Source organism: Vulpes lagopus, chromosome 5 (genome assembly GCF_018345385.1).
Source record: "Vulpes lagopus strain Blue_001 chromosome 5, ASM1834538v1, whole genome shotgun sequence".
Lineage (NCBI taxonomy): Eukaryota > Metazoa > Chordata > Mammalia > Carnivora > Canidae > Vulpes > Vulpes lagopus.
Genome location: NC_054828.1, coordinates 50437100 through 50461570, shown reverse-complemented (window position 1 = coordinate 50461570; position 24471 = coordinate 50437100). Strand labels below are relative to the sequence as shown.

General features: G+C 35.3%; 1 long non-coding RNA gene across 6 annotated transcripts in view; it reads left to right on the top strand.

Annotated features, from left to right (window-relative positions):
- The window catches only part of LOC121491448, a 178579-nt gene that overhangs the window by 82479 nt on the left and 71629 nt on the right, over window positions 1-24471 (top strand). The window contains exon 2 of one of the 6 annotated variants that reach the window (XR_005987980.1): window positions 17095-17189. The exons of the other annotated variants lie outside the window; for them this stretch is intronic. This is a non-coding gene — a long non-coding RNA (uncharacterized LOC121491448). The remainder of the gene's footprint in view (window positions 1-17094; window positions 17190-24471) is intronic. 6 annotated transcript variants of the gene reach the window in all.

The window sequence follows — 24471 nt, the reverse complement described above, 5'->3', positions numbered from 1 at the left end:
AATTACTTTTATCATCTCACTTCACTTTGTGACTATAATAGTGAACAGCGCAGATTTATTAGCATAAAAAGAAAGCAAAACAAAGGAAAATTGAACAACACAGTGATCATTCTTCAGGCCACATGCAGTTTGACAGCACATCTACCTGAACTGCATGTAGGATTGAAACAGAAAGCTGACATATGGAGTTTCCTGAAGGCCTAAGGCTGAATTTTAGCATCTATGCATTTATGCATAAAATTCAAACATGGCCAAGGAAAAGACCTCTTTATTAACTATGACAGAAAGAAGAAAAAGGAAATGCAAGAATAATTTTTGGCCATCAAATTGAGCAAGAGTTTATTCACAGCTACAAAGAAAGGAGCATAATTTTCCCAGTAAAGACTCTGGTCAATGATTGGCTCCTATCTCAAGTCTCTGCTGGAAAAGGCATTCTACACCCAGGGGACAGATTTTTCAGGGCCTCCCAGGGCAGCCCTGGATATGAGCAAATGTAAAAAAGATGGCACAACACAGTGGATGCATTGTCAGGAAAGCAAATGATTTTACATGATTCAGAGCAAAGAAAGGATGTATAAAGGCACAAATGACAGTTTGATGGGTAGAGATGGATGGCCAAAAAGAAACCTCACCTAAAATTCTTTCCTTGAAAAATCCTCCTCTGAATAATTTCACACAATTACACTGCATTTCTTTTCTTTCCTTTTTATTTTTCTGCCTTTTAAGTATTTACTTGCTTAATTGTAAAAGCCATACATGTTCTTTATAGCAATTCTGAAAGTATAAGAAAGAAAAAGTAATAAGGAAAAATGACCTTTCTTCCCATCAGGGAGAGGAAATCATTGTTACCATATTGATTGATTTCCTTCCAGTCTTTCTTTTATGGATTTTTATGTTGTTGACATATTATTGTGCTTTCTTCATTTTCATTTTAATGTGAGCATTTTCCTGTGTAATTAAAAACCTCTTGGACTACAGTTGACTTTGTTACTCCAGTAACACTTTTTCCATTATAAATGACGCTGTGATGAACATCTTTTCACTTAAATCCTTTTCTACATTTCAAGTTGTTTGCTTAAAACAGATTGCAAATCGAACTCCAATAAAAAAAAATACACACAAAAAAAGATCAGAAAAGAAAAAAAATGAAATTTATGTATGTATGTAAAAAAAAAAAAAACATTGCAAAGAGAAGTTACTAGGTCAAAAATGTAAACTTTTAAAGGTTTTGAAATCATTGCTGCACTCTCTTCAAAAAAAGCTACATTTTCCTTTTAAGGTATCTCTACCGTGTGGGCACACAACATAAAAGCAGATCATCTTGACACCTTTATTTCTGGTTTTGTTTCCCAAAGAATTGTTTTAATTCTTATGTAGCTTTGTTCATGATATCCTGTAAGTTGTAGTCAGTAATTTGGTAAAATATCCCCACCCCAGCAACAACCTACCTTTAGCATGTACTCAAGCTATTTGTGAACAGACAGAGAGGAGAATTTTTGGAAATACTTGGCTCCATTAAAATGTATTCTTGCCTCAATTTCCGCAGATGGATCATGGAAAAAGGATTTGGGGGGAAGATTCCCTTTCCATGTATTCTAAGAAAGTTCCATTTGATAACCCTCACTTCTTGTGCCTGGTGAAATAATTATCTTTTCAGCTTTGTAATAACATACATTTATTGAGAATTGACTATACTCCAGACACTCTATATCTTGGATTTTGTCGTTTTATCCTAACAATAACTGTATGAGAAGATACCATTATCAGTGCCTTTTTACTATTAAGGGACCTCAGGCTTAGAGGCTGAGAATAAGTAATTTACTCATGTTACAATGCTGTTAAATATCAAGATTCAAACCTAGAATCAAGAGAGTCTGTTTCAAGAGTAATTGCCTGTTCCAACTGTTCCTAAGTGCTACCACAATGCTATAAAGCCTCAAATTTGTTTAGAACTTCCCTTCCCTCACTTATATCTCCACTGTCCTATACATTCTGTTTGCTTTGTGCTTGTAACTCTTTCCTGCACATGTCTCTTTACCAGTTGACTGTAAGTTGGTGCCCTGCTCATTCTCCTATCTCTACTGCCTAACACCGTGCCAGGCACCTCATAGGTGCTTAAGAAACATTTATTGAATAAATGCTGTGACTCAAAATTCTTGGAAGAAAGAAATAAGATGATATTTTGTCATGTTATTCTTTAAAAAGTGTGGAGTTGTTCCAGAGTAGATGGTCTTGTTCTTAGGAGTACAATTTAAAATAATCACCCAGAGAAACTGAATCATCTAGTATTATGAGAATTTTGGCTACTAAAATGGCATTTAGGGTACTCTGGGTTATATTTGGCCTATAATACAAAGCAAAAAACTAGCCAACACTCTTTCGCAGATTTCCTAACTATTGTAAACCAAGAGCCCATCTTTTTTAACAAGTCTAAATTGATGTCTAATAACTTAGAAGCTATGTTTTCATGACTTCATGGTTTCAATTGTTTTACTTTGATTCTTTTTTTTTAAGTGCAGTTAAGCAAATGTGAACCCACACAAACAAACAAAAAAGAAGTTTGCACAGTCTTTGGAAACTAAGATGCATGATACTCACAGCTTTATTCAGCAACCCAAGGGGGCCAACATATCCAGCATTGCAATCTATCACATTAAGAGAAATGAAGACTCCTCAGGCAGTTGGAAAAAAGTGTTTAAAAACTGAATAGCAAGGAGACCATTTAATGACTCTTGTATGTGTTTATGACTTACGTGTGTTTACGACTTCTGTGTGATTTTTAAATAAGGATGGATGTGCCCTTTGTAAAGAAGTTGTGTGAAACTCCAAATGCTCAGGTTAGGCCTCAAGAATGACAAAATGTCTTCCTCACAAAGAATTCCTGGGTTAAAAAAATAGTTTTCAGTCTGATGACTGAGAAACAAGCTCCCACTTGTCTGGATCATGCAGTTCAGGAAGGAATGATGCATCGTTAGAAATATGCCTATTTTACTCTTACAATTTGTTTAATATTTAAAGATAAAGGACCACTTTGGAGTTTTTGTACACATTGTCTTTGGCTTTATGTCCATTTTGTGGGCAGGAGAGCTTGGCATTATTATTTATACTTTTTTTTTCTTTACATTACAGCACTACTATACCTAAGTGAAATTAATATGGGAAAAATGCAGCTGAACATGAAAGAACTATTTAGGAGTATGGTTAGGGCCAGGAGCTTTGTATATATATTACTAGAAGCACATCGTGTGTGTGTGTGTGTGTGTGTGTGTGTGTATGAGTGAATTTATGTATATTTATATATGCATATGCTTATTTTGTGTATATATGTATATCTATATCTTTGACGTTCTTATATATACTTATGGGACTTTTCTAAATTACCTCTATGTAGAATTTCCCCCTTCCTCTTTTATATTCCCATGGCCTTCTATGCCTTCTGTTTTCAGAAGCGTATTGATACTAATTTCGAAGTATACTTAGACAAAAATTATTTTTTTTCTCATGTCATTTGTTTGTGGAATACCAATATGTTTCCAATAAGAGACACTCATTTTTGTAGAAATCTGAAATATTTTTCTAATCATTAATTACATGAAATGCTCCACAGTGATGTAATTTGAATGCTTGGGGTACCTCAATGTGGTGGCTATGCAGAGATGTGGAATGTACTGGGTCAGTCCTAGGAAAAAGGTGAGATACAATCTGTGACCAAGTAGCAGCATCCTGAAAAAAAAAAAAAAGTGACAACCGATATCAAGTGAAGTGGCACCAAGAAGATGTTCTGAAAATTGTAGTTCAATAAGGGATTGAAATTAAAAGAGAAAAAGCTTGATTAGATGGATGTAACTGACTTCAAGTGTTTCATGAAAATTTTCCCTAATAATTTTCTTTTGTTCTTGCATTGTTTGTGTCCAGATTTCACTACTCTGTATTGACTTAAATGTATTTCTCAAGTTTCAGTTGAGCCTCAGTATTTAATTTCTGCTTTGGTGCCACCAGAAGTCTAGTTCAATTCAATTCAGGTTAATAGAGACTAGAATCACCCTGATTCAGGGTTTATGTGTGGGTGAAGTGGAGACAGAATACTAGCAAAGCAAAATCCGAGATTTAAAACCATGGGTGGGAACAACAGTGGAGCAAATGACTTTTGGATATTAACCATTACTCTTCTGGGATAGACAGATGGGGCAGAAATGGTCCAGTCAGACTTAATCTTCCACCTGAGGAGGCATTACTTATAAATAATGAGTATTTTACCAGAATTCCTCTGTGAAGTGAGTCAGGACAGTCACCTGGAGCTCTCAGAAATTCTAGACCAGATCTGGAGTTTCTCCAAGGTACCTCAAGGAATAGTAAGGGGTAGGTTGGGGCAGAAAGGAGAATAATTAAAGGGAAGTGCTCTGGACCTTCCACCTCTACTTCAACCAGAGTAATCCCACATAATGTTTCACTTGAATAAAGAAAGGGCATTAGCATTAAAAGCACTCTAAGGACCTCTGCTTTAGATAATTATTTACATGCACATTGAAGTAGTGTCCACATACTTCACTGATAATAAAAGTCCACATACTTCCCTGATAATAAGAACCATCACTGCTGACTACTGCCTTGAGGCATAACAGGTCTTTAGTAGAAGAACCCTATGCTGAATAATGAGGAAGATCAATGTCTCCTGTGATCGTTGGGCAGAACTGTCCCTGCGCAACAGACCTTTTTTGGACCCTGGTATATTTTTTATAAATAGCTGTGACACACTCGAAGTTAAAATGAAGTACTAGTGCAGATTATAATAGGAGGCAGTAGTCATTGAGTACCATAGTGTTGAGGAAGTCATGCACTGAGCCTTGGAGATAATGTGAGCATGCTGGGTGGTGCTAGGTGTTTGTTTTCAGTGGCTCTAGCAGTCTTAGAACACTGCACTAGGTAGAGGAGATCTACCTGGATTTCAATAGCATAGTGATGTGCTCTAGGAACATGATTCAGGACAAACTCACATCCTTCAAACTGCTTGCATTTGGAATGTGTTGGTGCAGCTTCTATGAATAAATTGGTGGTATAAGGCTAGGCTATAAAATAGGTCAAGATGGGGGCACCTGGGGGGCTCAGTGGTTGAGCATCTGCCTTTGGCTCAGGGAGTGATCCCTGGGTCCTGGGATCAAGTCCCGCATTGGGCTCCCTGCAGGGAGCCTGCTTCTCCCTCTGCCTGTGTCTCTGCCTTTCTCTGTGTGCCTCTCATGAATAAATAAAATCTTACAAAATAAAAAGATTAAAAAATAGATCAAGATATTACATAGGAATACAATATCTTCTCTACTTAGGAATAAATAGTACTCTAGAATAGAGGATGCTATCACAAGATACTTATATTCCCGCTATATCAGTGTATAGTCAGTAATTTTATGGGTCATCCAGGGGATATCTAGTCCATGTGTGTTGGATCATCAACCTAATATGAAACTTCCTTTAGGAAGCTAATCAGACTAACTGGGTCAGAGGTTTTGTTGTCATACTCCAGAGGCATAAATTTGTTTTGAATAGGGTGATTAGTATCTTGATAGAGTGGTCAAAAAATGCCCACATAATTGTTGACCAAGTCTTGGTTTGGATTTTGGAAGTTTGATCATTTTATATACTAGCATTAAGTGTATAATGTAAACCATGGAAATATTTTATATTGTTGATGTGTAACTTTAGTGTTCATATTTTCATTTTCCAAAATGTCTTGCAAGGACTTTGAATTACATTTATGATCAGAAAGATAATGAAATCATAAAGTTTTTATATCTCCTACTGGCTCAGGTTTAAATAGAACCCAGGTCTTACCTAGATATTACAAGAAAGCTAGGGCCCTCCAGTGCCAATTAATTGAGTGAGAAGACTAAATGAAAAATTTTGGACAATTCTCATAAAACGACTTTAGGTACTCCAGAAAAGGAGCAAAGACATGGCGTCAGCTGTCATGAAGAACTTACTCTTCTGAGGCAGGAGTTGCACACGTTGTGGAATGTGGACTATTCTTGGCAAAAAGAAGCAATTCTTTGTAAGCAATAAAAAATATCATAGCTGACTGGGCAGACTTTGGTAGAATTGTGTTATATTGCATGTAATGCAGAAAATGGAAAGAAAAAATATGGTGGCATATTTAGTCAGCTTTATATGATTCAGTAATAACATTTGGGATACTATTAATAATCTCTTACCACCAATAAACAGATTTTGTGAACTGAAAAAAAACAGCTAGACAGCAAATGGGTAGTTGGTACTGAATCCATTCAAGAAATTTCTGAAATCTAGTGCAAGAAAGCTGTTCAGGCCAATGTGAGGACTGTATTCAACCACAGAAGATGCACACCTGGTTTCTTTCCAGGAATATCTTAACAAATTCCGCCACATCGCTTTCTGCTCCCATGGGATTATCGTTAATTAATTTCCGTCGTGTCCAACAACTTTTGTCCAATGGCACTACTTTTGTCTCACACACTGCTTAGTTTCAGACACTTATATTCCCACATACTCTAGGATCATCAAGTTAAGGGACTTTTGATGCGGCCACAATGAATACAACCGTGTTTCAAATATGTTCTGTCTTGTGCATTTATTAATATTGTTGCATATTTCCTGTCACTCTCAAGGTCCCTAAGGCTTTTATGATATCTTTTCTTCATTTATATCATATTACAAAAGAATTGCCTCTCAAATACTACCATAATTATTGACTTCCATAATGGCCACTTTAATTGGAATCATTTGGGATTTCCCAAAGGTAGTCATTCAAGTGCAATATAAAACAATGACCTATTAGCAATTGAAATGCTACTCGTTATTAACAAGAAGTCCCCTTGCATCCATCTTTTATACAAGGATTCTATCATTTCAACAGGAGCAAATCTATGTCTCTTCAGGAGTCTGTCAACTAACACTGGGCTTACTTACCATATGCCTTCATAATACACACCTCGTGTCAGGCTTGATATTAATTTAGACAATTTGTATGTGAGTTTTGTTATCATTCATAATAAGATTAATTATTCTTGGAATCGGAGATTGTTAGTGAACCCTAAAATTCTCATAGAAATCCTTCTTTCACGGACATCTTAATGAATTGGCAGGCATTGTGATCCTAAGTGCAATGCTATAAAAATACTATCTCTTTGGTAAGGAGGATTTAGTTACCTTAACTACTTTGACCAGAATTTTACTAACAATAATTGACTATTTTTGCATTTGATTGATATGGATAAGCAATATCTAATAATTCATTATTTCAACATATTTATTGAAGACTTTGTTGCGTGTATTATTGTAGATCCTACACGATCAGCACTTTTTTTGTAAAAAATAATTTCAGTGAATATCCTATTATTTGGTACACGTTTACTTATATTCTCTTACTAAATGGAGACATTCAGCTGATTTATTTTCAAAACGAATTTCAGCAGAAATATTGAAACAGACAGTTATTACTCTGAATTAAAAACAGCAATAACAACAACAGCAACACAATTAACTTGAATTCCTAATGACCAAAGTACTCTATCTTGGGTTAATTGTGATTTTACATTATTTGGCACCATAGGACCTATAAGTACCTGTAAACTAAATATAGGCTTTTAGTAGGTGAGCAAAATAAAGGAGATGACTCTGAAGTCAGTAGGTACTAGAGTAGGCCGCTCATACCTTTCTTTCTTTTAGAGATATAAATATTATAGTGTCAAAACATCACTCCTTTTTTCAATTCAGGGATTTTTTTTACCTTATTAAGTTCTTTAGTGCTAGCGTGCCTTTACATGGAAAATTCCTATTGCTCAATATATTACTAAGATAAATCTTTCTAGAGATTAGGTGAAGTTTTAGACTTTATAACATAAGTGAGCAAACTGTCTTTTAGACACTTATTGACACTATGTCATGTAATTTAGGTTCCTACTTGACAGTTCTGTAATTTATTTTATTTTTTAATTTTTGTTCAACTGAATTGACCATTCAATCACAAAAGGCTTGTACATAATGTTTATTTATCATCACCACTCTCTACACAGTAAATATTTGGCAAAATCTAACCAATTTGACCAGCATCTTCAAAATAGTGAAAATGTGCTCTTAAAGTCTACAGAATGACCTGCTATTCAAATATCCTAAATTTTCAGACATTGTTTGTCAGAAAATAATACAAAACTTAAAAAAAACCTTCTAAATTTTCTGAGATTTGTCAGTATTAACTCACCTTGTAACATTATTTCAAATTTTATTTTCTAAATTTAATATACACTATTTTAGGTTTATCTCTCATTAGTTCTTATTATTCCTATGGCTGCTGGTCATTGTTATGAAGTAGCATAGATTTATGCCTAGATTTTTGTCAGTGTGAATGATGAGTAAGATATTTATTTACCTTCAAATGATCATCTATAATGAGTTGCACAAAACATCACATAAATGTTAGTTTTATATGAGACCCAGCATTTTACAATTCTTGTACAGATTTTCCTTGAATTACAGTGGGCTTACATTCTAATAAGCCCATCATAAGTTGAAAATATCATAAGCTGAAAATGTATTTAATACACCTAGCTTACCAAACATCATAGCTTAGCCCAGCCTACCTCAAATGTGTTCAGAGCACTTACGTTAGCTTATAGTTTGGGAAAACCATTTAACGCAAAACCTATTTTAACAGACACATGAAAAGATGCTCAACATCACTCATCATCAGAGAAATATAGATCAAAACTACAATGAGATATCACCTCACACCTGTAAGATACCTAAAATTAATAACACAGGAAACAACAGAGATTGGCAAAGATTTGATTAAAGGGGAACCCTGTTACTCTATGGGTGGGAATGCAAACTGGTGCAGCCACTCTGGAAAACAGTATGGAGGTTCCTCAAAAAGTTACAAATAGAACCACCCTATGATCTAGCAATTGCACTGCTAGGTATTTACCTAAAAGATACAAAAATACTGATATGAGAGAACACATACACCCTGATGTTTATAGCAGCATTATTGGAAATAGCTAAATTATGGAAAGAGCTCAAAGATCCATCAACTGATGAATGGATAAAGAAGATGTGGTATATATATATGCATTGGGATATTATTCAGCCATTAAAAAGAGTGAAATCTTCCAATATTGCAACAATATTGATAGAGCTAGAAAGTATTATGCTAAGCAAAATAATGCAGTCAGAGAAAGACAAATACCGTATAATTTCACTCATATGTGGAATTTAAGAAACAGATGAACATAGGGGAAAAAAAGAGAGGCAAACCATAAAACAGACTTAATTCTAGAGAAAAAACTGAGAGTTGCTGGACAGGAGTTGAGTGGGGGAAGTGGGCTAAATGGGTGATGGGTATTAAGGAGGGCACTTTTTGTGATGAGCACTAGGTGTTAAATGTAAGTGATGAATCACTGAGTTCTACTCCTGAAACTAACATTATACTGTATGTTAACTAACTGGAATTTAAATAAAAACATGAAACAAATAAAACACAAAGCCTATTTTATGATGAAGTGTCAAATACCTCATGTAATTTATTGAATCCTGTACTAAAAGTGGATGAGCAGAATGACTGTGTGGGTATAGAGCAGTTGTAAATGTATTATGTGGCTGACTTGAGAGCTGCAATTCGTTGCCACTGCTCAGCACCATGAGAGAATATTGCATGTCCCTAGCCCAAGAAAATATCCGAATTCAAAGTGCAGTTTCCACTCAATGCATATTGCTTTTGCACCTTCATAAGTTGGGGACCATCTATAGTTCTAATACTAATTCTAATTTTATTCAGGGGAGAGGAAGACTAATAGAATACAATTTTTAAAAATAGAAAATATGAATCTTCCTAAGATTCGTATTTTGCTGGCAATAAATATTGAAGCCATTACACAAGCTGTTGGATAATCTTCCTTGACAAACTGGGTCAGGAAATATGTGTCCCATTCCAAAAAGAAACACTTAAATTTGGAAAGAAGGCTGATTATGCAAAAATTAACATGAAGCCTCTTTCAAAATGTCTGATTAGGTGCCAGAGGAGAACAGTTTTAGAAGGGTCAGTTGAATAAAAAAGAGTAAAGAAATTTACTTTTTACATCAAGCAGCACATTTAAAAAGCACATTATAGGCAGAATATACAATTCAAATAAAAAGTTTGTCTTAGAAAAAAAATGGTGGCTGCTTGAATCCATACTCTACCTATCCTCCTAAAAATGAAATCAACAGAAGTGCAAATAAAACCACACAGGACCCATTCCCCCACATTATTATGGGAATTTGACAATATTAGGAACTTTGCATAGAATGGAGAAAGAGTATGACCCTTGGAAATGTGATAGTTGAAGATAAAAAAAAAGTAGGATAAAAATTAAGGATCCTGATGAAAAGCCAACTTAAAGGTACAACAACCTCTCCCTCTACCCAACCAATAAAATCACCCATTTAAAAATTGCATTTTATTTTACTGACAGAAGAGGGAGCTTGTGAATGAGGACCCCTGTTTAACTACCTAGGTATAGGAACTAGTTTTATATAAAACTACTTTAAAAAGAAAAACAGAAAATAAGAATTGCAATATTTCAGATGATAAAAATTTCACCCTCTAAAATCATGAAGCAGGAGTGACCTGCTGTAGCATAATACTCCCCACGTATATTCTTATTGTAATATACACATATTACAGCTATAATCAGAAATTCAAATATTAAGAACAGAATTGGACAATAACAGAATGGCAATAAGTGCAATGAGAACTGATAGGACTCAGCAAGGAAATTAAAGAAACAAAATTATCTCAGAAATTTAAAAATGAAGAATAAATTACAAGGTGCCCAATGGTGAAGAGGTTCAAATAAAAATTTTGTAAGGGGCATTGAAAAATATCAGGAAAACTATAAAGAGAATGAAAATGAAATAAAGAAAGACATAAAAAAGAGCATAGAAAAACTGGTTGAAATGGAAGACATAAAAAGAAGAAATAAAATATGTATAAATGAAATTGGGAAGAAGAAAAATGAATATCCTCAGGGCCTTCAGGAAAATTCACAAATTATTTAAAAGGCTAAAACATCGGGCTGGTTCAGATTACTCAAGTGTAACACACAAGCCATAGCAACAACAGCATAGCATTTAAGAAACTCAAGCAAAGAAAATTTAACTCAAGGATTTTATATATCACCAAGCTGACTTTCAAGTATCAGGTGTTACAGAAAAACAGTTTTCAAGGATTCAGAGAATAATTTATTCATTAACCCTTCCTAAAGAATCTGTTAAAGGCAGATCTTTATCTGGCTAAGAGATGACTGGGAAAACTTAGGGTAAAGAACTAATGGTGAGTATATAATATATATCATTATAGATGTAACCATAAAATAAAAGTGGAAAAATGGGTGGGATAATGGCATATAAATGTTATATGCTCAAAAATGGAAAGAATACAACTTTTAAAATGTGAAGAAAAGGAATAGAGAAAGAACAAAGTAGATCAAGATTCTTAAATCTACTATAGGTAAAATAGGTGGGAGTTGAAACAATTCATAACTGACAAACCATTCACAAAAAGGTTAAGGAAAGAGGGGGTTTATAAAGGCCCTGTAAAAGTCACAAATATGAAGGTAATCACCAGAACAAAAATAAAAACTACTTACTTATTTTTACTTAAGATATAATTGACATATAACATTGTATTCATTTTAGGTGTACAACATAGTGATTTGATATATATGTATATTGTGAAATGATCACCACAATAAGTTTGGTTAACATATGCAGCTTGCAAATGTAGAGTACAGTATTGCTAATTATACAAACCTTTCTTGATAACAAAAGAAAGAAAAAATGGAAAAAAAGAGCAAAAAGTCATACCACGCAGAGGAAAGAAACACACTAAAAATAACATAATATGCACAGAAATTACGACACAAAATATTATGACATTTTAAATGAAACATAACAGTCATATAAAGATATAGAATGGGCTGAGTTAGCCCATTAAAAGAAAAAGACATTCACATTGTTTCATACAACAAAACCTAACTCTCTGCTTGCATATACCTAAATAGAATAATCAAAAAGGCAAATATATTTGCCAAAATAGGCATAAAATAGGCAGAGGATAATAATAGAAAAGGAGATATTTTAATCTTGACATCAGACAAAGAGAATTCAGGCCCCAAAGCATTAAGCAAGACTTCTCTGTATTTCTAAAAGTTGTAATTTATAATGTAGATTTTAGTTATGGATATCTTTGAATCAAATGAAAAGAAACATTGATAATAAAATGTTTTAACACTCCATACTTATTATAAAAGAAGTCAACTGAATTAAAAAAATAAGAATATAGCAGAATTGAACAACATAATTAGTAATAAGATCTTACAGATACATAGCAAACAAAACACTCCAATAATAGAGAATGTAACTTCTTGTCAAGTGCATGTAGAATATTCGCAAAAATTGATCATATAATAAGTTACTGAGTGATTGCATAAGTTATAGACCATTTAAATACTAAAGACAACATTCTCTGATTATAATAGAATAAAGCTAAAAATAAAAAAAATTAAATGTAAGCTTATTCTACTTGGAGATGTTAAAAAAAAAAAAATCTTTACTCTTAGCCAAAAGGGGAAATGCAAACAGAATTAAAGTATTTCTGAGAAATAATTATAATGAATAATATATACTTGACTTTATGTTATTCATCTGAAGTACAATCAGAAAACTTCACAGTTTTGAGCACGTGTATCAATATAAATAAAATAATAAAAGTAAATGAATTCAATTTCCAATTCAAAAATGTAGAGAAAGAAAAACAAAGTGAAGAAAAAAGAAGCACAAGGAAAGAATCAATAAAAATAAAAATAGCAATTAATGAGGTAGAACATAGTAGAATAGCAGGTCAATTTAATATACCAAAGTTCTGTTTCTTTGAAAAAAAATAAACACATAGGCACTATTTAATCAAGAAATAAGGAGAATGCACAAATATACAAAATAAGAAATGACAAGAACAAATAACTATTGATTCAGAGGAAATATTTAAAAACTCTAAGAAATTACTTAGCATACCTCCGTGCAAGTAAATCTGAAAAGCTAAAGGAAATGTATGGTTTTCAAGGAAAATAAAGTTTATCAAAGTTAACCCATAGAGAGATTTTTTTTTAAAGGAGGAAGTTAACAGGGAATTACTCAGCAAAAAGGGACTATGCCTAAATATCCCATAATTTTTCCAAGCCTTTATTGACTTGCTAGTTCCAATGCTAATTTTTTTATTAAAAGTAAACCCAATCCTCAAACTACACAAAGTAACACAATCCAAATGTATTAAATTTTTAAATGTGAAAATTAAATTGTACAAATATAAGAATAAAGCATAGCCTAGGTGTAGGGGAAAGCTTTCTTTAGAACAATGACTCGAAAATCCAGGAACAATAAAAGCTTTATATGTTTTACTAAATTAAAAAATTAAAATTTTTTTCTAAAGATGTGGCAAATTTGGAAACAATATTTGCATGATATATCTTATTTAAAGGGATAATGTTTTATTCTACAAAGAACTTTTGAAGATTAAGGAAAAAAAGATAAAAATTTCAAAATGAGCAAAGCACCTAAATATGTAATTTTTAAAATGATATTAAAATGGCCTTCAAGTCTATTAAAAGACTTGTTCAACTTCCTTCATAAAGGAATGTTGTTAATAAATTCAACCCTGCCCTCACTATTATTTCTCACTAGTTAGGAAAAATTTCCAAAAATTGACAATATAGTGTTGGAGAGGCTGTTGGAAAACAGGTTTTCTCATTCATTACTGGTAGCAGTGCAAAGTGGAACAACACTTTTGAAGGAGAATCTGACAGTATTTAGCAAAATTATAAATGCATTTTGCCCAGAAATTCCACTTCTAGAAATTTAGCCTGAAGATGTACCTCTAACAAGCATCACTTGTAATTATAAACTACTGGCAATTCTGAATTCCCAGGACAGAGAATAATGTTCAGTGCATACACACAGTAGAGCACCATGCAGCTATAAGAAAGAATGAAGATGTTTATGAACTGATAGAGATGAATTTCCAATATTTAGTGTTAAGAAGAGAAAAGCAAAGTACAAGCAAGTCTTTATAACATGCTATCCTGTATGCAAGAATGGAGAAAAGAAAATAAGCTTATTTTTGTAAAAAGAACCATAGGAAAGGATAAACCAGAAACTTATGGGACTGATTTTTAGTGGGGAGGGGAGAGAGTTGTAACAAAGAGTAATTTTCTCTGCATATAGTGTTTTGTAGAATTCTTTCAGAATCATAACAATTCTTTTTTTAAAAAAGATTTATTTATTTTTTGAGAGAGAGCAGCAGGAAGAGGAGAAGCAGAGGGAGAGGGAGAGAAAATCTTAAGCAGACTCTGTGCTGAGCAGAGCCTGACATGGGGCTTGATCTCATGACCCTGAGATCACGACCTGAACCAAAACCAAGAGTTGGATGCTGAACTGACTGCAGCAGCCAGGTGCTCCCAATGAATCATAAATATCCTCCATATTCAAAAAATGAAATAAAACCGACAAGGGTGGAGGTGAACTCTAAAATGAAATGCAAGGAGAAATAACTTATTTCAAACAAAATATTTGCAATTAAGAGGAAAAACTAATATAAGTGACTTTCAAATGCAATACATTGATTCTATATTCTTAGTCTTAAAAACAAGAGGAAGAAGAAGAGAGGGTGGGAAGGAGGAGGAAGAAAAGAGGAGAAGGAAAAGGAAGAAAAAATGTGCTGAAGACAAATCTCGAACTCTTTGTAGTAGGGATGTTTGCTGCGGTGTTACCTTAACCAAGGAATCAAAAGCAATGTCATTAGTAGAGGGCACAAGGACATCATATCCCTTCTGATGTAATAATCTGGAGGGAAATCTTGCTGATGCAGTATTCCAGCCAAAATGGACAACCTGCACCTAAGGAAACATCGGGAAAAAACCAAATAATGAGATTTTGTGTACAACAGTTGGCCTGTATTTTTTCAGTATTTTTGCATGTGAAATCCCAGGAAGACAAAGTCTGATGAGCTGTTCCAGATTAAAGGGTACTGAAAAGATCCTGGACCGCATCCTGTATTGGAAAACATTCTTATAAAGGATATTATTGGAAAAATAAAAAAAATTTAAATATGAGCTGTGTATTAGATAACAGCATTATATCAGCAGTCAATTTTCTGAATTCAAACACTTGCTTTTAGGAAATAAATAGCAAAACATTAAGGGTTAAAGGGCATGATGTATGCAGTTCTTCCCATATAGTTTGGGGAAAAAAATGCAAAATATCTACAGAGACAATGATAAAGCAGCACTGTGGCAAAGCATTAAAACTTGGTGAATCTGGGTAAGAATATCCAGAAGTTTGGTGCACTATTCTTATAATTTTTCTGTGAATTAGAAATTATTTTGAAAAGAAGTGTTTCTTTATTTAAAGGGACAGAAAAGAAATTGTGTTTGGGACCCTCACCCAGGCAATATTTTCAATAGTATTGTTGCATTTGGAAGAGTATTATTTACTAGACAGAGAGAGGTATACATTTTTCAAAATCATCCAAAAAAACCTACTTCCTTTACTACGATATAAGTGTTTTTAAACAGTTGACCTAAAAATGATCCTTAGGGCACCTGGGTGGCTCAGTCAGTTAAGTGCTTGACCAGTGATTTTTTGGCTTAGGTCATGATCTCAGGGTCTTGAGACTGAGTTCTACACAGGATCAGTGTAGAAGCTGCTTTAGATTCTCCCTCTCCCTCTAACCCCCCACCACATACATGCTCTCTGTCTCTCTCATATAAAGAAATCAAACCCAAAAATGATTCCTTTATTCTCTGACAATGCTAGTACTCCTTGTATGGGATTTCACATAGCTCACTCATGGCAACAGTGAGGTTTTCTTTTGCAAATTTCTACAGGCATAGCATGAAATTGTGAAACAATTTGAAAGGTATTTTTAAAAATTATATATGCAGGTGTTCCTCCAATTTTAGAAGTAAAAGATATTCTATTTAGAAAACTTGGGAACATGACTGAATGATTAAAGAGATCGACTAAAAAACATAGAAGACATAGAAAAGCATACAAAGTGGAAAATAAAACAAGTAGAAAAAAACAATGAGTAATGACTTAATTAAGGAGAAAAGAGTTTAAAATGTTTTTGCACTTTTTTGTTGAAGGATTATAATCATTTGCAAAAAAAAAAGAGCATATATAGGAAAGAACAGTAGATGAAAATGTTGATGTACCAATGAAAATAAATCTACCACATTCCCCAAATAGGAAATCTGCACATGAGTTCACTAAATTTTCCTTCCAGAAAGTGATCTCCCTTATAAAAAATGAAAAACAATTTGCTGATATTCAGTTTCATTAGGTAGATAAATCAATAACTACATAAAGCCTTAGTAGCTTGTTGGCACAAACTTGCATGACCTTAATTTCACTTAAACGTATCAAGATATGTTCTGGCATTTAAAGCGAGACACTTCTAAGTTGTCAACCAAAAAAAAATCTGTACAAACAAGTGAATAATCGAATTACTAACTTTTTATGCATATAATGGTAAAAGGGAGGCGGGGGAAAGAAAAAGAGGGAAAGACATAGACGAGAAGTTTCCAGGTTGCTGCTCAAAGCTGAAGAAGATAGTGATTGAGAAACAATCACAGCACTATGTAAAGATCCTAAAACATGCCTCATCCTGAATCAGGCCTATGGCCAATTATGGATTTAAGAGTAGAGGACTGTTGGGTCGCTTTCCCTTGAGCTCCTCTACCACCCACCCTTTCCCTGGTGTTCATGGTTTTTACTGCCTTTGGGTGAACTGGAAAGGGGGCGGGGACGTCCCTGCCCAGGGCCTCCTAAACAGTATGTGCATCGGTCACAGATCACATTATAGCACAGGAATGTTTGGTTTTGATCCTATTCATTTTAAATGGCAGGAGGTTATTATTGGAATGAAAAATTAAGCCATTATACCATCGAAGCCTTGCTGGATCTATCAAACTTACGGGGTTAATGTAGCAAAATTATCTTTTATAGCTGATAAAAACAGCTGTATCTTTTCTTCAATAGGAAGAAATAAAATGGCAACCGTGTTGGGATGCCCCACACCAAGATGTAGGCATCAGTGGTGATTGCTCATCCGGCAACACGTGAAGAGATACCCCGTAAGTGGATGGTAGTCTTATTTCCAGGGAGGGTTTTATTTTTATTAGTCTTTTTTGTAGGAAGGAAACAAAAACCATACCTTCACATTTTCTAAAAATAAGCCTTTCCACTCCTTAAGTAGCATTGTTATTTATAGGTCTGCCATTTTTCTGTTATTTAGTGAATGTTTCAATTAACATTTACGTTATAAAAATATTCATGTAGCAATTACAACTTTTCAGAAACCAATGAACTGCAAGCATAGCTACTTCCTATTTATAAACCACTTTTGTAATATCTTTAGGAGCTGCTCATCTTTTGTAGAAGATTTGAGTCATAAAAAATGCAAAGCACAGTAAGTACTGATGTGGTGCTTTTCATTCCAAGCGCTTTATGGTGATAACTTATTCAGGCCACCTCTGTAAAGGTCACATTGATGACAGTACCCACTAGACCAGAACAGTATTGCATCCCTGGGGGGGTCCAGGTCTCTAGGGCATGCTTGACTGAACCAGCACATTAACACCTGGGTATTTTTCACACAAAATTCTTGAATCTTTTCTTGCCACATGTAATAATACCTAAATGCCAACAAGAGTAATATCTTAATCCTACCCTAAAGACTTAGATCAAGTATGTCATAGATTCTTCTTAATATCCATCTGGGTACATTATATATGAATGCCTTTTTTTAAAAAAGAAAACTGTTTGTTGAGTCTTTTGAGATGTTTTATTTTCTTTCTGGTTCCACGAAGATGATTTTATTCTAGCGCAGCTCGCCTTGGTAATCAGACACCGGCTTCACTTTTTGGAGAGAAGATCTAAGTTCTGCTTCGTCAAGGTTGTGCCTAGGAATGACCATTTTTGATCTTATCACTGACATGAGAATTAAAAGGTAAACACATGGATGCAATTACCAAACTAGGTTCTGATGCAAAAATAAATCAACCCGGCCTAGCCTCTCTTTCTTCTTAAAGATGTAGTAGGTTTCGTTAAGCAAGAAGGATGTTGTTGAAGCACAAGGCTATGGAGGAAGAGGAGAAATTCTGTGGTGGGATTTTTGTTGTTGTTGTTGGTTTCGGAGGGGGTTGGTTTTTTGACCTTCAAAGATAAATTTACCATCAAAAAAAAAAAAAAAAAAAAGAGGAGCAAAGGTGTTGGTCCTAGAGGCAGTGGAAAGAGTTGCTTTTTTTTTTTTTACAATAAGAATATGTATCAGGTATGGGATTTTCTCATGTGCCACATTTAATTCTTCATGTTCCATACACATTACTTCATTTCGTGGCATCATACCCATTTCCCAGATGAGGAAGCTAAGACATTTGTTGAAATTACTCGTGAAGACCATGCAGATAGATAATAAGTGGCCAGTGGAAATTCAGATCCAAGCAGCCTGCTCCCAGAGACCTTAACTCTTACCACTCTATGGAAGGGCTCCCCCATCACAAGGGAACCTACTGAATGAAGCCCGTGCTTTGGTGTTGTCAGTTGGTGGATCTACGTCAGAGCAATAGCCTGGTCTCTCCTAAGAGGCCTGGCCCCAGAAGCTCTGCCTGTCTTCCTCCCCTTGTTCACTCCGCTTTCCCCATCAGTCTTGGGGCAGGCGTGGCCCTGATGCTCTAGCATTTCTATGGCCCCTGTCTTAGTTGGAGCGTGTTATACTTCAGGCCGTAGCAGCTTCTTTGCCCCGGAGGTCATGCCTGATTCAACGCTTTATTGATTAATTTCACTGCTGCATCATTTCACTCCCTACGGACTTGCAAACCTCATAGTAAATGTAAAAGTGCTAAGGTCAGTAAATAAAGGAGTGATCATGTCAAAAGCATTCTCTTTATCACAAATTGTATATTTTACGCGTACCCTTGATTTTGGAGAGATCTGTCGAAGTCATCATTACATATTAAGGCTGTTTTTTTTTTCTTAATTAGAAATTTGGATTCCGGTTATACCATGTTCTAGATGCATGATTTTAGGCAAATTATTTGACTTTTCTAAACATTAAATTCATCATCTATGAAAATGATATAATAAGAACTGCATGGAGTTTCTGTGATGGTTAAGAGAGGAAGATAGTATATAACTTCTTAATAACCCCTGGTACAAGATAGGTGGTAGGGTCAATATTATCTCCCCTCAGACAACCTTCAAATATATTTAGAAAGAACATAGACGAGAGAAGACAAAATTTGGATATAGGTTTACATTCTCAGTGATTGTGTTTTATTTTTACATACAGGGTAAAACACTAAGATTGCTGACAAGAGTAATATTTCAAGTTTGAGCTGAGCATTCCACCAAACGATTTATTTCATGAATTGAAAAGGACCTCTCCTTTCAGTGTGGAAAGACATTATGGGATAAGGAGGAACAGGGTGTCATTCACATGATTCTGGAATTTGTATTTGAGCTAAAAAATTCCAATTAAGAGTTTTGACCTTGGTCTTCATTCTTTGTTATGGCTGAATAATATTCCGTAGCTTACATACACCACGTCTTCTTTACCCATTCATCTATCAATGGACATTTGGGCTGCTTCCATAATTTGACTATTGTAGCTAAAACTGCTATAAACATAGGAGTGCATGGATCCCCTTGAAAAATTTGAGTTTTAAAAAACTGGAATAATGTCACTCATAAATATTTAATTATCTTTACTTTCGATGAGGCGTGGTATGGTTAAAACTAACATTTTTTTCCTCAATGAATATTGATTGGTATGAATGAGAACAAGATGTCTCCGTAAATGATAATTTTACATTTAAAATGACAGTGACTGGGATCCTTGGGTGGCGCAGTGGTTCGGCGCCTGCCTTTGGCCCAGGGCGCGATCCTGGAGACCCGGGATCGAATCCCACGTCGGGCTCCCGGTGCATGGAGCCTGCTTCTCCCTCTGCCTGTGTCTCTGCCTCTCTCTCTCTCTCTCTGTGACTATCATAAATAAATAATAATAATAAAAAATAAAATGACAGTGATATATTTGCACTATGTTTAGTAATGGATAACGGTTACAAATAGTGATCTATTTAGTTTTTAAATAAAATATAGAAGGAGTTAAAATGAGAAGTGACAACACTGTACTTAATATTCTATGTGTTTCTAAAAGATACACCAGAAACTATGATGTTTTTAGTTTTCTGTTTTCAAGCAGCTAAGATGCACATGCCTAAACAGAGGGACTGCACATCTTCATGCATTAAAAATTACTTCAGTTCCCACAACAACAAAAAATGCAAGAGCTTACAGGTATATGAAAATATGTTGGAAGAAACTCAGAACTTTAACACTAGAGGACATAATGGTTCTGTTTTCAAAGACAAAAATCAACTCTCTGACTTCAGCATGAGAACCAATTTAATGTAAAAAGCAAACTTTGGGGCGCCTGGGGGGCTCAGTGGTTGAGCATATATGCCTTTGGCCCAGGGCGTGATCCTGGAGTTCAGGGATCGAGTCCCACATCAGCCTCCCTGTATGGAGCCTGCTTCTCCCTCTGCCTGTGTCTCTGCCTCTCTCTGTGTCTCATGAATAAATAAATAAAATCTTAAAAAAAAAAAAAGCCAAACTTTGATTAATTATATACTGCCAAGAGCTGGTGTGACCAAACTCTTACTTGTCAACTTTATTTTGTATTTATTACGTACGTACGTGTATATTCATAAGCACCTATCTATACACGCACCTATGCATATGTATGTTCGTGTCTGTCTATATGTATACATATACGGGCGTGTGTAAGCAGAGCCACTGTTTTGGTCTATACATTCATACCATCCAAGGTAAACAGTGATCCTTGCTAATAACAAGCATCAACAGAAAGTGATTTAAAAGGGGGGCTAATATGAGAAAAGCTTGAGCTTATAGCAAAATATTAACAACACGACCCTTTGGTTGCACCGTGGAGACGTGTGGCTTTGTTTCCATGCAGACTATACTGAGAAATTCCATCTGGTCAGCAGTGCTCATGTGTATGCTTTGGAAGTTTTGTTCGAGTTTCATAAATCTTGTCATATATCAGGTTATTCTCAATACGGCCAAAGTAAATAATCTGCAGCCAGAAGACTGAAAGATCATTTGTGCCCTAATTGCAGAACAACATTCTCTCTCAGCCAATGCTACGGCTCTCCTTTCATTAATCAGGCCTTGGGTGACTAACATCTATTGATGTTTGAAGGAGTTTTCTGTGAACAAGTTTCAGAATATAAACCAGTCTGGAATTAGGATATGTAATTGTTTGAGTGACAGTCAAAATAACCCTCGTGCAGCTTTTTCTTTTTAATAATCGCAATATTGAGAAACAAGAGAAACCCAAGAACCATCGGAGAGGAATGTCAATCTTGGGAACTTGGAAACACGCATAAGTCCTCTTATCCTGGCTAACCGTGACTCAGTTTCATGCTCTAGTTTGTAGTGTCCTTCTGCGTACCATTTTCAGTTATTAATCTGTTGTGCTGCTCTGTCTTGACACTAAACTACTCAAAATTAACAAAACATTACTCAGAATCTGGAAACACAGATTCTTTTATGTTTTTGTGTGAAAGCTGCTTTTATCTAGACATTTCCTTTACAAGCCCGTAAAACTAAGATAGAATTATGACCTCCTGGTGGACTGCTTTAGGGCTCTAATGTCTTCTGTGACTCTTGAAGGGCCTCCAACAACACACTGGCTTGCTATTCAACATGTCCTCCTTGTACCTGGGATGTGATTATCGTTACCTACAACCCTAGCAGGGCACTTGCTTTGGATCCTTTGCCAGCTTCTTTCTCATTTCCCTCATCTAGGGAATGTGTTCCTCTATTACTACGTCCAATTTCTTGAATTCCTAAGAAGAGCTTGCTCATTCCACATGACCTGTCTTACCTTGTTTAAGCAAAATTCACTTACATAATAAGATGCTAAGAGTAAAGAGTGGACCTACTCTTGGCAAAAAACCATACCTGAGATTCTCTACATATCCATTCATTCATTCATTCATTCACCAAATATGTATTGGGTGACCACTATGCTGCAGCACTGATACAATGATGACTAAGATGGAAGCCCCATTCTCCTAGAACTTGTATTCTAGTGGGAAATGACAGATGGTAAACAAATATACAAAAAATGTAGTTTCTTATATTGTCATATACCTTGAAGAAAATAAGAGAGTGTGACCATTGAGAAAAATGGTTTGGGGAGAAGCAGTTTGATATCAAGACAACTCTGAGAATGCCACATTTGAGCTGAATGAGAAGAGAGAGCTGGTGTATGTGTATAGGGACATTGTAGTCAGAGGGAACAGCAGCTGCAAAGACCTGGAGTCAGGGAAAGGGTGTTAGAGAAAACTATATACAAGCCAGTGTGGCTTTTGCCCCATGAGGTTACATTCTCTAGATGGCAACTTGGGCATTTTTGTTCATCGAGAATTTTGATAGGGAGTCTGTGGGAATACCTGCGTTTTGAAGGAACCACCTAGACTTTTTGACCTCTAACTCTGTTTCTCAGAGTGTCTGTGGTCCAGCTGAGCCAGGTACTTGGATATTGGATTCCTCTGATTACTTCCCTGCATCTCACACAAGAACTGATCATCGAGAAAGCTAAAATCAAAGCTGAGCATCTCTGAGGTATAACCTATGAGTCATTCATCTGGGGAATATAAAAAATAGTGAAAGGGAATAAAGGGGAAAGGAGAAAAAATGAGTGGGAAATATCAGAGAGGGAGACAGAACATGAGAGACTCCTAACTCTGGGAAACGAACTAGGGGTGGTGGAAGGGGAGGTGGGCGGGGGGTGGGAGTGACTGAGTAACAGGCACTGAGGTGGGCACTTGATGGGATGAGCACTGGGTGTTATTCTATATGTTGGCAAATTGAACACCAATAAAAAATAAATTTATAAAAATAAAAAAAGAAGTAAATGGCTTGTCTTTCTCATGTAGTAAATGACCAACAGTTGGTGAAAAGAAAGGGAGCAGGTTTCCTGGTAACAGTTTTTCTTCCAGTCCTTTTTTCCAGTCCATTCCATCTTATCTCTTCCCTCAACTCCCTGACTTCTAATAATTTGGGAGGTTTCGGCCTTAATTCGGTATCTTCTTTCCAATTAAATGCTGCTCTTCAGACAGATTCTAATGTGTTCAGATCACTTTTCTAGCTGCTTAAAGGAATAAATAATTCTGATAAATGGAGGTCAGCTTTGAAAAGATTAAGTAAATAATGATATTACTTACTTCTATAAGATGATTAAATTAATGAAATTATAGGGTTATTTTTTCAGGGGTCTTAGACATTTTTACCTTTGATCCCTAATTTGGCAACATGGGGACTACTCCTGTGGACCCAGTCTTTAAAAATGACAAAGAATTGTGATTTTTAAAATCAGCATTGCCTTATTTATCCATTTACTAGGGACTCCAGAGCTTCGACCTCTGGGTTGCTTAGAGATATGAACACATTGTGGTCTTCACTTCCATGGCCCCTACAGTGTGTAGGGGATAGACACAGAAAACAACTCCACAGTAGTATAAAGAGCCATGTATGAAGTCTTAGGCCAGTCAGAAGTCAAGGCATTAACCTCAGAGAGACCACAAGCCAGGTTTGAGAACATGAGTCAGAGAATTGCTGGTGCAGGTGTCTTGACTCCAACCTCTTGATTTCCAGTTCTGGCTCACTGCCAGATTCATTCTAACCTTGCAAGTTTCTGGGAAGACGATGTTCTTTGGTATTTACCTTAAATCAGTTGCATATTGTCACCCCAGCTTTCCTGAACCACTGAGCTATGACTATAGTTCCTCAATTATTATTTTCAACACAACCAGTAACAATACTTTATAATTCCACAGTCCTTCAACATGAAGCCTGGCAAATTGACGTTGCAAGTTTGATTATCTTTGCTTTCTTGACTGAACAGTCAAGGACAGCGAGGAAAGAATCCTCAAGATTTAGTTGAGGTTTATGATGGGCAACTGAAACATGGATGCAGGAAAATTAAAAAAAACAATTATAGACAAGGTTTCTACAGGCTCAATGTGGAAAAGAAGCCGGGAATTCATTTAAATCCTTCTCATTCAATACTTGTTTTCACCTGAGGGGTTCATTTGAGGAATGAGAGAAGGTTTCATCTGATTAGTGCAGACCTTGTTCATTGTCTCTAAATATCACAGTGTTAATAATTTTGAACCAAGAAAATAGGAAGATAATGATATCAATGCATCTAGGGCTTGTAATTTTGCCAGCCCCCACCCCCGATATACACATACACACGGAGCAGCCAAAGAAAAAGTCATTTTCAAGGCTTTTTACTAAAACACTGTATTATGTTCAACATGTTAG